The sequence below is a fragment of the Protobothrops mucrosquamatus genome, unplaced genomic scaffold, assembly GCF_001527695.2.
Source record: "Protobothrops mucrosquamatus isolate PMUCROS unplaced genomic scaffold, P.Mucros_1.0 scaffold_9, whole genome shotgun sequence".
Taxonomy (NCBI): Eukaryota; Metazoa; Chordata; class Lepidosauria; order Squamata; family Viperidae; genus Protobothrops; species Protobothrops mucrosquamatus.
Window position 1 is genome coordinate 1131902 of NW_015386085.1, and position 14869 is coordinate 1146770.

The 14869-nt window shown below is 34.5% G+C and overlaps 1 protein-coding gene across 1 annotated transcript in view; it reads right to left on the bottom strand.

Annotated features, from left to right (window-relative positions):
* LOC107289643 (partitioning defective 3 homolog B) overlaps positions 1–14869 on the bottom strand; it is a 187930-nt gene that overhangs the window by 144157 nt on the left and 28904 nt on the right. The window contains exons 3-4 of the mRNA XM_015818469.1: positions 4655–4741; positions 139–264 (exon numbers count right to left, since the gene is read on the bottom strand). The gene's annotated coding sequence lies outside the window, so the exon portion shown is untranslated. The remainder of the gene's footprint in view (positions 1–138; positions 265–4654; positions 4742–14869) is intronic.

Consider the following 14869-nt stretch of genomic DNA (forward strand, 5'->3'; position numbering starts at 1 on the left):
TCCAGACATCTGTACTAGAAAAATATTAGTGCTATACTAGAGAAAAAAGAAATTTAAATTCTTTTGTTCAATTGTTTAAATTTTGAAACTTTGGATTGATCTGAAGTGAAAAAATAAGGAAAATGAAGAAAAACTCACTGTGCAAAGGTTTTATCTGCAAGTTCAATATTGTTAATTTTCACAATGCATTCATTTTCATAGAAAAGTCCATCCCGCTTAGACCGGCTATTTTCCTCAATGCCACGGATGAAGAGTCCTAAAATTCTGGAGGAAATGTAAAATACATTTAAGTGAAGTTTAAATCATCTGTACCCGGTTGTGATTCAAAATTTGCTTTTGTGCTCCATGAAGAGAGAGATCATTTTCACAGATTTCCCTTTTCCCCTTGAGTCCATTGAATATTTACTTAATTCACTGCATCTGTGCAAAATAAATCAATAGTAATTTCTTCCTGCTTTGTGTAGAATCTCTATACTGTATACAGATGCTGGAGAGCTGCAAGAATCCACTTTGCCTTAGATGCCAGTGTTGGGGCAGAATATTATGTTCATCCTGGCTTGGATAATTTTTCACTTGTTGATTTTGAAGATCTGGAGAAGTGTGAAGTTTCTTCCTATTGGCTGACGCTCTCTCTCTCTCTCTCTCTCTCTCTCTCTCTCTCTCTCTCTGTGTGTGTGTGTGTGTGTGTGTGTGTGTGTGTGTGATTACTACTTCATTATAGGATGTGAATTCCCTTTCTGTCTAAAGATAGACTGACAAGAACAGTATTTAGAAAACATTGTATTTGCTTGAAAAGCCTAATTATTGGTCAGTCTTAAAAGAATTTTTTCCGGCTAAAGTGATGGAGATAGGAATGGCCTCACAACTCCAGATTTAGCTGAATGACATTGTATCTGGGCCTACTTCAGTTAGGATTTTGGCTGGGATATGGAATCAAGATTGCTTAGATTCAGAGATGTAACAAATTTTTTCCAGGATTTATTTTTAATTTGTTATTCTATAGAAAAGCCTGGAAAAGAAGTTAAAGGGCTAAATATTTCTTATTATCTTATTTTAAATGATACTTTAAAAAGTTATGATAGAAATGGACCTAAGTTTGGAACTGCTCATACCATACCAAATCAATAAAATAATCCTAATATCTGATCCAGAAATACAGGAAAACCTTTCAATATTCAAAAGGCCAAAATGTTCAGAAAAAAATATAGTGATGCATTCAGAAGTGGAGTGCAGTTTAATATGACAAAGACAAAATTCAAGATTTAATGCCTGCCAGCATTTTCTTGAAAAATAATCTCCATTTGTAGCAAAGATTTATAAGAATTTATAATAATAATTGTCTGAATAATCATTTTAATTTCATACTCATCACATCTTTGTATACATTTATAGAATAGCCATGATGTATACATCTATACACACACACATACACACACATACGAACACACATATGTATATCTCTAGATGTGTGTATGTATACATCTATATGTATACATACACACATCTAGAGATATACATATGTGTGTTCGTATGTGTGTGTATGTGTGTGTGTATTTAAAGTAGCCATAATGCGATAGCTATAACAGGTATTAAAATTATTTCTCCCTTTCTGAGTGGGCAGTTTTAAGTATATGTCAAGACAGAGATGCTGAATCCATGCCTCAGGGCTCAATCTTCTCTATCACTCTGTTTCATAATTGTTGTACATGAAGTTCCTAGGGGGGATTGTCTGATGGGGCTGGGTTTGGCATCAAAAATATTTGCTGGTAATATTCAGTTATGTATCTCCACTCTAGGATATATAGGAGTTGTGGTGAAAATCTTGACCCACTATCTCAAATTGTAAAGATCTGGATGGGAAGAAGCAGGTTGAGATTCAACCCCAACAAGATGGAGTGGCTGTGGATTCAGGCTGTTGGCTGTTGGGAAAATTCCATTATCAGATCTGGACAGAGGTATGATTTTTAAGGGGAAAAAATGGTGTGTTATCATGAGATGTTCCTGAATTCATTTCTGCTGGATCAGATAGAAGCTGTGGTGAGAAAGGCTATTGTTGACTGACTATAGTCACTCAACACCCTTCATCTCATGGAAGAATTACTGTACAGTAATGTACTCTACATTTTAAAACTGAAGCAAATGAAAAATGCAGGGGTCCACCTGTTAACAGGTACAATGCAGTAATAATATGGTAGGGAGGCATATTAATTGTTCATTTGTTTCCAGGTGTACTTCAGGGTCACGGTGATCATTTTTAAAGTCCTATATTGTTGGAATCTGGCAATCTCCAAGATTGCTTGCTCCACATAGAATCTCCCCACCCAAGATTTACCTGCATAGTATGACAAGAAGAGCACATATTAGCAAATGTGTATTATTTTAGGAAAAAATGAAGAAATTACGGATTTTTACCCATAGGAAGTAGTACTATTCTGAATGAGAGTCTGTTCAGTGATGCATCTGAGTATAGTGTGTTCCAATACAAACCACTTAATAGCTAGAGGAAGTTTCCTGCACTATGTACAAAGAAATATTTGCTTTAATATCTATCTGTGATGCTGAAAGGCTGTGGTGTTATTTTAAATTGTTTGAAAAACTTTCATTTTTCTCTCAGAAATTTCCTGTATTAGATAAAAGCTTTAATTAAAAACTATGCTTCCTTCCATCACCTGTAAATACATTTGTAAATATTCAGGAAAAGATATAGAGGACTTGATCACTAAAAGAATCTGGATGAAACAAGCAAATGGTCTTCTTTATGTATGCCTAAATTACTTCCATATGCATATAATATTCCTATTGATTTTCTCTTCCAGTTCCAGAATTTTTGAGTTTATCAGTCCAGCTAACCTTCATGAGAACATTTTGAAATGCAGGGCTATTGCAACAGGCCCAAGCAGTAAAGTTGTTATGCAGAAAGTAACATCCAGCCTATATTAGATGGTTAGCATACCCAGTGAAAATCCAGATTTACAACATTGAAAGTCTACTGGATGTAGTTATGAAGCACAAGTTCAATTATATATGTGGCAATTATTTTCCTCAAAACTAAGCTGCACCTGTTTCTGGAAGATGGAGATCCAGCCCAGCAGTGCTAATATTAATTTACATGAGACAACTGGCTTTAGTAGTGTCATGCTAATGATACTCATCGCTACTTAGGCCATGACTCAACTACATGTTTTTATCTGCTCTGATTTCTTACATTTTGGAATTACAGTTACTTGTGTGCCTACCTATTTGTTTGCTTTCTGGATTGTCTATAGGTAGCCTTTAAATTTTTATCGGAAATATTAAAATACCTCGCATGAAATAGAAATATTAACCATTAAAAATGTTGGCTGTATCGTTGTTATAATGGAAATGATGCTTTTATTAAAATTTTGTTGTACTCTCTATGCTAAATTTGGGTTCAAAATTGAGGAAATTTTGAAAACAATAGCAGTTTTCTGGGTTTTATCAAATGATCCAAATAGGCAAATTAAAAACCAAGGCTAAGACTTTTTTAACTACATGTTATTGACAAAAGTTGTAGGATATACTGGGAAGTTTATTTCAGGAAAAGGCAATGACAAACCACTGCTGTTCTATTGTCAAGAAACTATATGAATGTGTCACCAGAAATCTGTATCATTCTTTACAGAGGAAGTTCATCAGATCAATCCACGTTAGTCTAGGTGACAGAGGTATAACTTCAGCTATCATTTGGCCTTTTGGATTCTGCATAGTAAATCTCCAGCCTAGTATGTCAGTACATTTTATAAAGGGATTAAAAGCCACAATCTGCTTTCTCAGTCCTTGCCCTTCCAAGCTGATTAAACTGTTCAAACAGGATTGGCCCTAATGTTAAGGGGATCATGTTTGTTGGCTTAGGAGGAAGAGGATGTGTCCCTCCATAAGAAAGAGACAAAAAAGAGAAAATCTATCCATAATCCAAGGGATCTGAACAACTATAAACCAGTCTCAAATGTACACCTCCTGGAAAGCAAATCAAAATATCTTTGGCCATGTAATCCTGTTGCATGTGAATTTAGTGATTATCTTGATGTATTTAAATTACTCCTTCAGCTATATTCACCTTGGTAAATGATCTATGCTGAAAAGTGCAGAGTATAATCCTGCTAGTTTTGGTTCTGGTCTTTTGTCATTGGCTATATGAAGTAGATGATATTGGAGGTCTATTTGACAGACTTCACTAGAACAATTCTCTAGCAAATATTTTGCTATCCCAATGAACAACCTATAAACCTGCAAATCAAGTCAAGTACTCTTTCTTAGGCTCTTTCAATATAAGAGAGGAAGCCTCTCTCTTTTGAGAAGTTGAGCCATCCTCCACCTACAGATGGTTTAGGGAATGAATATTAGCCTTTTTATTAAGGTGAAATCAGCAGTCATACTCACAATTCAATATCTGGATCACAGATCTTTAAAGGTGTCTCTCTTTGGTCAGGCTTTTAATTATGAATTGGTTTTAACATTAATTTTAACTTAGGCTTCTAGGTTTATAAAATGGAACCTTCACTATTCAACAGAATAAAAAGATTATGATTTTCAATATGTACATTGTGTTAAGTATATATTGGTGCTGATATCTGGGAAAAAAATCTGATGACATTTTCCACTGTTTTGCTTCTCCATAATGAAAATATCTTACCTTCCACTTAACGATGAAAAGTATGGTACCACATGTATCCCCAGTGGGCCTCCTTCCCCAGGTATCTCTACGATTCTTGTCACACCACTAAGAAAAAAGGAAAAGCATCAATTATCTTCAAAAGAAAGCTAGACAAGCAGAGAGATTATTCTGAGCTCATAAGAGGCACTTATTGTACCTCAATATCTTTTACCAATCCCTGAAATAAATGATCATTCTTAACAACTTGCAATTCCATAAGACCATTCCTTTAATAGCCAGATCATAAACTTTGTTCTACTCTATGAGGTAGATTACACAATCTCTTCAATATATTGGTAATTGCTAAATATGCCTATGAAAGCCAGTTTGGTACAGTGGTTAAGGCATCTACACTAAAAATTGGGAGTCCATGAGTTCTAGTCCTACCTTAGGCACAAAGCCAACTGGATGACCTTGGGCCACTCACTTTACCTCAGCCCTAAGAAGGAAGCATCAATGGCAAACTACTTTTGAAAAATCTTGCCAAGAAAACTGCAGGGCCTAGTCCAAGCAATCACTAGGAATCAAAGCGTCACTGACTTGAAGCAAAAAACACAAAGCCTATGCACAACAAAACTGGATATCTACATATGGACATAATTAATGTTCAAATTGTCCACATGAATCAAATTTGATTTATTAAAAAAACATAATGATATATGCTACAGGTACAAAATGTGCTGCATAAATTAGACCCTATTTACCTATACACATTTTCTTTTTAGATCTATTAGATTCTTAGATCTATTAGGAATACAACAGTGGAGGGAGGTGAATTTTTTCTGTTTAATCATCCTTTTTGTTGTGCATCCTAAATTCAGGGATGTCTTCTTTAATGCAGAATTTTTTGTGCTCTATAATAGTAGCAAAAAGAATAATCCTTAGGAAATGGAAAATGCCATAACTCCAGGGATAAATGGCTGGATTTCAGAGATATGTGATTTAGCAATTTTGGAGAAAATTATATATTTAGTTAATCAAAAAATGTCATATTATCTCTACCTTTGGGGAAAAAATTGAACAAGCTTGGCCAACATTAAAAGCTTAATTTTTCTTTTTAAAGATTTACAAAATCAGGTGAGCTTGGGATATAGTTGCTTTTTTGTTTCAATGTTCTTTTTATGTATTTACTTTTGTAGAGTTCTTATTTCCTTTTGTTTTTCTGTATGGTAAATTGTTTATTTTTGCTTTACATTATTTTATATATGTATGAAGATGGAATAATAAAAATATTTGTGTCAACTCTACAAATGAGCATGGCTGTAGCCATTTTCCTTCTCATTCTAGGTTGCCACATAGAACGGGGGGAGGGAGGTTGCCCAGGTTCTTCGCTAGTCAAAATAACCTTTTGTCCCATGGGAACCAAGGTCATCGGCTGCTCCTGAGACTGGAGACTGGGTGTTTCATAAAAAGCCCACCAAATAATCATATTGGGGAACGTAGTTGCTTACATAACTTTTGTGGGTAGGACATTTAACTTTGTATTGGGGAATTATTGCTTCTGTATCCAGACTTGGTTTCACTTTTGACCGTGCAGATATTTTGTAACTAATAAATATGTTCTTTGAGGAATTTGCAAGCCTTGGAGTTCTGCTTTATTTGTCTCTGTCTGTTGGAACCATGACAATTTGTTTTTGTTAAACAAATTGAGAACTAAATTTTGATCAATTCTAAAGGAGGAGGAGGAGGAGGAAATGAAAAGGGGTAGTACTTTACATTATGTCCAATAAGAGATAACTACAGAACCATGGACTCCTGCTTCACTTGTTTAATCCTTCACAGACAGATAGAAAACACCCAAAGAATCCATTATCTGTTCAACATCTTTATATATTAATGTAAAAAACAAATTGTGGTTCATTTCTTTATTTTTAATGTCTATGTAGCCTATTTTAGAGGCTATATCTAGGAAGGTAGATCTATACAAATAGTCCTCAGTTTATCGCCACTTGTTCAGTAACTTTCAAAGGCTGGTCCTCGAAGTTAAGGCCATTGAAGATTCCCCATGGCCATGTGATCGCGATTCAAGCCCTTAGCAACCAGTTTGCAATTACACGGGGCGCAGCATAACATGAAGGCCATTTGCAAGCTTCCCTGCCAACTTCTCACAAACAAAGTCAATGGGAAGCTGGCAGGAAGTAGCAAGTCACCCCTGCTGTTTTTTCACACATCTACCCATACTCTGTAGCACCCCTTTATGCCGCCACCACTACCACCCCACCAGCTTGTGGCTCTCTCCCACCAGCCTTCTTTCCTGGGATTCATACCTCTTCCAAAGACATGGCCAGGGGAGATCCTCACTTAATGACCCATGCAGCCCAGGGATTATGGTGGCAACTGAGACTGCTGTCACTACATGAGGTGCTCATATGACATCACCCTTTACAACCACATCACTTAGCAAAGGAAATTCACATCTCAACTGTCATTAGAAACCCGAGGACTTTTGGGATGTATTAAAACACGACTTCATAAACTGGCTCAAGACTGACTTGCTTCAATAGAAAAAAAAATCACAAAGGAAAGAGAGAACGAGAGCATTACGCTTAGATTTGTGCCTGTACGTTCATACAATATTTATTGTTGTATTTGAATTATGCCTGCCTGTAGGATGAACACTAGAGCTGCTGGCATAATTATTTTTAAAAAAAGATGGGGGGGGATGACAGAAATAATCCTTGAAATCACCTTGGAGACAAACACATACCATAACATGCCAAAGCAAGGAATATTACAGAATTGTTATTGTGGCAAAGTTTCAATCAAAACTAAAAAACAAAACCAAACACGGATAACTGGTTTCTATTGTTTCAGAGAACAAGGTGGATGAGATGAGAACTTTGTCTCAGAAGATTCTGTAATGTGTAGTGTTGGACTAGCTCACCAGTCACACTAGTCACACTTTTCTACTTCAATATTTACCTCTTAAACAATAATTCTCCTTCAAGGCTGAATTAATCTTTAATACTTTTGAGGGGACTATAATTGTAAATTATAAATGGTATCTGAGCATGCCACAGCATTCAGATATTCAGTTCAGCATTCTCACAATACATCAAGGCTTATAAAAATTGTCACAAATAAATTTGTGAATCAGCCTCAGCTGTGTTTTAAACAAAAGTCGTATAGAATTCTGTTACCTAAATTCATGAAATTGAACTAACTGTAGCAATAAAATAAATAACGATTCACAAAACAAAGGCTGAAATATGCCCAGCTACAGGAAATCAGTAACCTATATGTAGATTATGTACTTCTTTCTTTCAGAATTCTTTATTTATATTTTTGAAAAAACTGTTTAAAAGAGAGGGGAATATATAGACTCTTCTTACTGTTTTTAATAAGTAGTCACTTTAAAAATTGTGGAGAGGTGGCAGGTGAATATTTGGTCAAGTTCTGTACTGTATAAACAATAATTGGAAAATGTCTAATTCAAATGAGAAATCCAGATTTCTTTATTGAGCATTTGCTGTAATTTAGGAAAATATTAATCATTTCACAAAAGAGACTGACTTAGGTTAGATTCAGGTAAGGTCAATCTCACATCATGTCTCCCCATGAATATACGTGAATAAATATAAACTGCAGATTAAGATGGAGGCAGCAGTTTTCTAGAGCAGCATCTTTCAAAATGTGGTCTGGAGAATTGCTGGAAATCTTCAAGACCTTAGAGGATCCATGCAGCTAAATAAATATTTTAAAATTTCTCAGTTTTAGTTTCTCAAACAAACAAAAGCTCTTTGGAGTACTCCAAAATTATTAAGCATGCAAAAGGATCCTAAAACCAAAATGTCTGAGAAACTCTGATCTCGGGTAAGGAACAAAGGTTGAAACAGAAGTAGATAATAAAAGAACAGCTACTGAGTGTGTGTGGGGGGTGTGTGCCTCACTATTATAAATAGATTGTACTAGGCGTAAATATAATGTTTTTCTATCTATTTCCCTATTAACTAAGTGACCTCAGGAAGCTGCTTTGGGAGAACATTTCCCTGGATGGTGACACATAAATACTTTAAATCACAAAGGGATGCAGAACAGAATCTTCTTCTTCATCCGCTGACTCATAATATGACTCAAAGATACTATTTTCCTCTGTGAAATGCTGGCAGAGCAGTGGTGGGGTTCAGCCAGTTTGTACCACGTTGGCAGAACCGGTAGCTAATTTTTTGTTGCCCAGGCCCAGAACAGACTTCCGGAAGCGGCATCCACACAGAGAACCGGTTGTTCACATATTTGAATCCCACCACTATGGCAGAGGGTACTAATGATATGCCAAGATTTCTAAATTTAAATGGCCACAGCATGCTAGCTTTCTACTTACTGACTCAGGAGTGTAAGATATGATTACATCACTATTCCAGTAAAATTAAACAAGGACATTTATTTCCTCAGAAAAATACCATTCCAATTGCTAGTTTGATTTTAGAGAAAAAAATAACCTGCTGAGGAAAAACAAATAATTCTGAGAAAGATAAGCAATGAACCTTCTGTATTGGAAATTGTCAATAACTGCTACATTATAAAATGTATTGCAAAGTTCAAACTTATTTCTACATATTTAATAACGTATACTTTCGCATGGACTACATTGCTAATAGCTTCTATTTGTGCACAGGATAGTACAATTTTCAGTATTATGTATCTGAATTTACATTTTCTATACATCCTGTGTAATTTGAGAAACACAAATTTGTCCAATTGTATCACTCTTCTCTTGATTTGTTTTGAAATGTTTATTTGCAACCACAGGTTTTACCATAGCAAAATCACTCTTCTGAAAAATAATGTATTTTAATAAAAATGTTTCAAAACTGTATTCAACGTGGACTTCATGTCTTCAAGGAAAAAATCCATTATCCTTGTAGGTAGTTTCTAAGTAATGATTAGCGGTTAAATTTCATGAATGTCCCTTTTATGTTTCAAAACATGCAACTATAATTTCTTAGATATTACAGATAAAGTGATGAAAGATTATTCTAATTATCCTAAGTTATTATCCTAAGTTTGGGATAGAAAACTGCAAACAAAGTAATGACCTGTATAAACACTATCTCTGGGTTTATTTTTTTATACATATACATATGTTTAAACTTCTACATATACAATCTTCCTAATGTCTGGGTTTTTTTTAAATCAACTGAGTATTGATCCATTGGTTGCGATAGGAATTGACTAACCAACTTGTTATGAGACTAAGTTGTGTGAGGGAATCTTGTCCGTATTCCCAGGATGGAGGGAATGCATTCCAGAGGAGCAAACCACAGCAGTTTGTGTGGAAGCAAAAAGGGTGAAAATGGCTCCTCCCTTATAGTTTCCAAATAGTCTGCTTTAGTTTGGTAAGATGTTATATGTGAGGAACAATAAAGGAAACTATTTAGAAGAATCTCAATATGTCTCAATATGTGTCGTGGGCTGAGAGTGACTGGCCCACGGTTACCTAGCCGGTTTTGATGCTTAGGCAGACTAGAACTCACAGTCTCCTGGTTTCTAATCTGGTGCCTTACTCATTTAACCAAACTGGCTCTCTTTATTAAAAATGTTCTTTAAAACATATATTTCTCCAAGATTAAAATGAGGCCAATCTCCAATAATGCCACATTGCTGTATGTCTTTAAAAATTGTTAATATGGTAGCAATGTATTTTAATCTTAAATTGATTAATCAAAAATATTATTGCACTCTCCAAAGAACATACTTGTAAAAATGGTTATCAGGTTTTCTCTGTTGGAGATGTAAAATATTTAAGACTCACCAACACAAATGATATGGTCTTGTAAACTTTTGAACTTCTCTGGAGTAGAATTTTAATGTGCATAAGTAGGTTTATGAGGAAATCCCTAAATGTTAAGTATGCTAATGTGATGCTGAATTATATATCAAAACTCTGGAAACTGGGGAATTATGGTTATACCAGGCATTGGGGGGGGGCAAAAGAATTAAACTGAGAAATTGGGAAAGTGATCATACATTAAGAACTGGCTTTTTGAAATGTGCAACTTATCTGTTTTGGAAAAATATTTTCTTCTAATCAAAGGATGAAGTATTACGTATTTCAATAATACAATGGCATCATTAGGTTTCTATTTTTTGTATCTGATTATAATATAATAGTATTATAGGGTAGTCTTTATAAGCCAGTAATTATTCATAAGTTTACCATATATGTTTGATTTTTAGTTCAATTCTAACACTTTAGTATTATAATTGTTAAATTGTTAAATTTTGTTATGGACGTGAAGGGAGCATCACGTTTTTCCTCTCTTTTTTTCCCTTTGATTTAGTTGAATTTTATTATTGAGGTATATTCTGATACTGTGTTTATATTTAGAAATCTTCTAAAATAAAGAATAAATTTGGGGGGGAGATGAAGATGAGGACTACTCAGCTCAAAACTGGGCAGCATTCACTTTAACTGTGCATCATGAGAGCACTAAATAGCCAAATTGTAATGATTGCCTACAGAAACAATTTTACCTAGAGGTTCACAACAAAGAAAATTATGACATAATGCTTCATATATAAATGTGCCCCTCATGCCCACACTTTTAAGTTAGAGACTGCTGCATTCCCCCATCTTTTACCTGGCAGTTCAAGGAAATTATCAGCCAGAGTTGATATTTCAGCATGGAATACATCAGGAACAAGGAGGTGATATAGACCTAATCAGGAAATTGAGTCAATCAACACAAGGCATTAGCTACTGATTAAATCTACAACCCTGCAGGAAATTAAAGTGACAACAAAACAGCAAGAGGAGCTGATGTGGTCAAGTATGGAATAATAAGTGGTTGTCCAGGCAAATACAGGCATCATAGAGAGGCTATAGAAGACTTTCAGGGAAATACCTCCTACTGAGCCAAGAGACTTTGTGGAAGAGATCCAATTACTACACTTTTACAGATATAACTGAAAAGAAATACCCTGTTATTCCAACTTAATTGCAGCAGGCGTATTGTCAAAGGAATGCTTTCCAACATACAGTATTATTTTATTGTTTCACACAAGCATACAATATGAGCAAAAATACATATTTTCTTCGCATTTTTGAGATCTTAGAAAACTAAGAGGGAAGAGGAGAAGCTGAGGCTTCTCTGGACATGAAGATAGAAAATAAGAGGATACTTATTTTCAAAAAGGAGAAGATCAGCAGTTGGGAAGAAAGTTGGAAGTAGAACATTAAGGAGTAACTTGTATATGAAACTATATGAAATATTTTATTGTAGTCATAAGCCAGGTCAGATTTGCATGTGTGAATGAGCTTGTCAGAGACTACTGATCACTGATAAAGCATAGACATAACCAGTACCAACTTAAGATGATTTTTAAATAGACTTCTTTCATATATTCACAGCAAAAGGTTCAGCTGATCATCATGCATGTGTAAATGAGCACTTTATTTCAAGATACAACAAAAATCAGAGCTAGTCATGTTTCTGGGAAAGGGAGAAAAAACCCCAAAACACCTACTAAAGCAATACTTCTGTAAGAATTAATTGAAAAATCAGAGAATAGTATGCAAGCTTTTGAATTCTTCAGAAGATTTCATCATATAAGACATTAAAGAGAGAAGCAGAGGGGATAGAGAAAATGTAAAAGGAATAAAAACCAAATTTGAGGGGTTTTAATTTTTTAAAAAATATTTCTATTATTATAGCTTTGTTTATTAAAGTAATATACAAATTTAAACCGATTCCAGAAATGGTTTAGTCTGAGACACTGTAGAAGATAAAAATGATAGTGAATTAGAATTATCCATTTTCTAATAATTTCAGATTATTATTTCTAATATTCTGAGATTATTAGAAAATGTATTATTATTATTATTATTATTATTATTATTATTATTATTATTATTATTATTATTATTATTATTATTATTATTATTACTATTATCTGGCTTGCAATTGCCTTCACAATATTATACAGTATATAAGAGCAAAATACTTTTCAGTATATTATTTAAATGAGGGAAGCCTTTATCAGATTAGAAAATTCATTTCTTGCCAGTCATTGATCCAGCCACAAAGATTCTTGAATGCAGAAACACCAAATGGATATGGTAAAACAGCATAATTGAAAGTGGCAGCTATATTGAAGGAGTATCACAATATCATCAATTTTTCTTTAATTTTTTAAGCTCATTATTTATGTAATTCAAAGTGAACAATGTCACTGAACACTTACAACAGGCATGTCAAATTGCCGGCCCACAGGCCGGATGTGTCATACCAAAACCACGCCCACCCCATTGCCAGCAATGGGGAAAAAGTCGCAATACGTCGTGCGATGTCACGTGATGTCGCGAGTTTGACAGGCCTGACCTACAACACTTTTTGTATGCTACTCTGCTCTCATTTAGCCAAACAAATATTTGAAGTACAACACCCCCCCCCAAAAAATATCAAAATAACAATAAATGAGAATTATGACATCATATACTGCTGAAACTTTATTCCATCGCAATAAAACATAACCTTCATGAAATAATACTAAGGAGAACACAATGTAACACACTGTATCTCAGTCATAGATGGCTGAATTATGACTTATTCTAACCCTAACCTTAGAAATGAAGCATGATCATGGTATTAAAGGATTAAAATATATTCTCCCCACCCCAACTGCTATTAGCTGGAGGAAGGCGGGTTTCAGACAGACTAGATTACTGTAACATCTTCATCTAGTAGCTCCCATTGACTGTACTTCAGAGACTATAGATAGGAAAGAATGCCATGTGTAGATTACTCAATGGAATTATTTATTATGATATGTACCACCTGACATGTAGGCTCTACCCTGACTGCCAATTAGTTACTGAATCATAGTTACTTGGTGGTTTTTCATAATTTTGAACAGCCCATCCACTCAGAATATTTCAAAACATTGATAGTTTAATATTCTCAAGAGTTTGTGATCAGTTTATTTCAGGAACTACCTGTTTCATACAGATTTACTGAGTCTTTATATTCCAATTAGAGTATTTTATTAATTTGGAGAGCACTAATACCCATCCATAAGATGCAGAGGTAGGCATTATTAGAAGTGGTACCCACAATGTGGAAAAAAACTTCCAATATACGGTTAGTTGCAAAATGCAGTGCATTGCAAAAAAAAAAAAATAGAATTCAATCTCCATTGATCTTCCTATATTCTTTTCCATAGGTGCTCTATATTCTTATTTAAGGAATTAAATACCCTGCTGGGTATCAGGCCAAGGCCCATCTTATTCCAGCATTTTGCTTCTCACAGTGGCCTAGCAGACCCCTCTGGGGTGCTCAGAGAGAGAAGGAGGAGGCACGTCTTTTTCTCACTGATCTTCTAATTTAATTCTGACAGTAAATTTCCTGCATCCTGAAAAGAAAAGCTTTTGATAGACCTGTTCCTTATGAATTTATCCAATTCATTTTGAATCTATCCAAATCAATAGCCATCACCAAATGTTACGGTAATGAATTCCACAGATTTATTTATTCATTGTGTGAAGACAGGCTTTCGTTTGTCTATTCTAAATCTCCTTCTGATTAGTTCTGTTGAATGACCCTCAGTCTTAGTGCTTTAAAAAATGAATAATAATTTCTTGTTCATTTTATCCACACTACATATGATTTTATTCATTTTAATAAATAAAATAGCTTGTTCCCCCAAGCTATTCAATCAATGTTGCAACCCTTATTCATAAGAAAAATATTTCAGCTGCATGAAAATTTCTGAGCTTTTTCCAGTTCTATCTAGTTCTTAACTTGTTTAAAGTTCCTCATTAGAGGTTGCTGAGTAGATGTAATGGTCATGGGATAAGAAGACCTTTCCTGTAACCAATTACTAATTAGCTAAAAAAGAGAAAGCAAAGAATAGGAATAAGTGGGCATTGTGCTCAAACCAAAAAAGAAATGGAGTCTTCTCTAAGATTTCAAGTCGGTACATCCTATATATTCTGTAGATGCAGAACATGCAAATATTTCATTCAATTTTTTTGCAATTTCAAATCATCCTTCAAAATAACTTTCCCTAATGGAACAATCATTTCCCTAGTATTTATTTTAATATATAGATATGAATACAGTATATCTAAAACATTCTTAGCGTTTCCCTTAACTTGCTTGGCATACACTTTCTTTTCTCTCTCTGTTTGTGCTCCTTTTTATTATTATGTCCATTTCAGAAAGAACCATCTTCATTTCCACAGCTTGGTGGTGT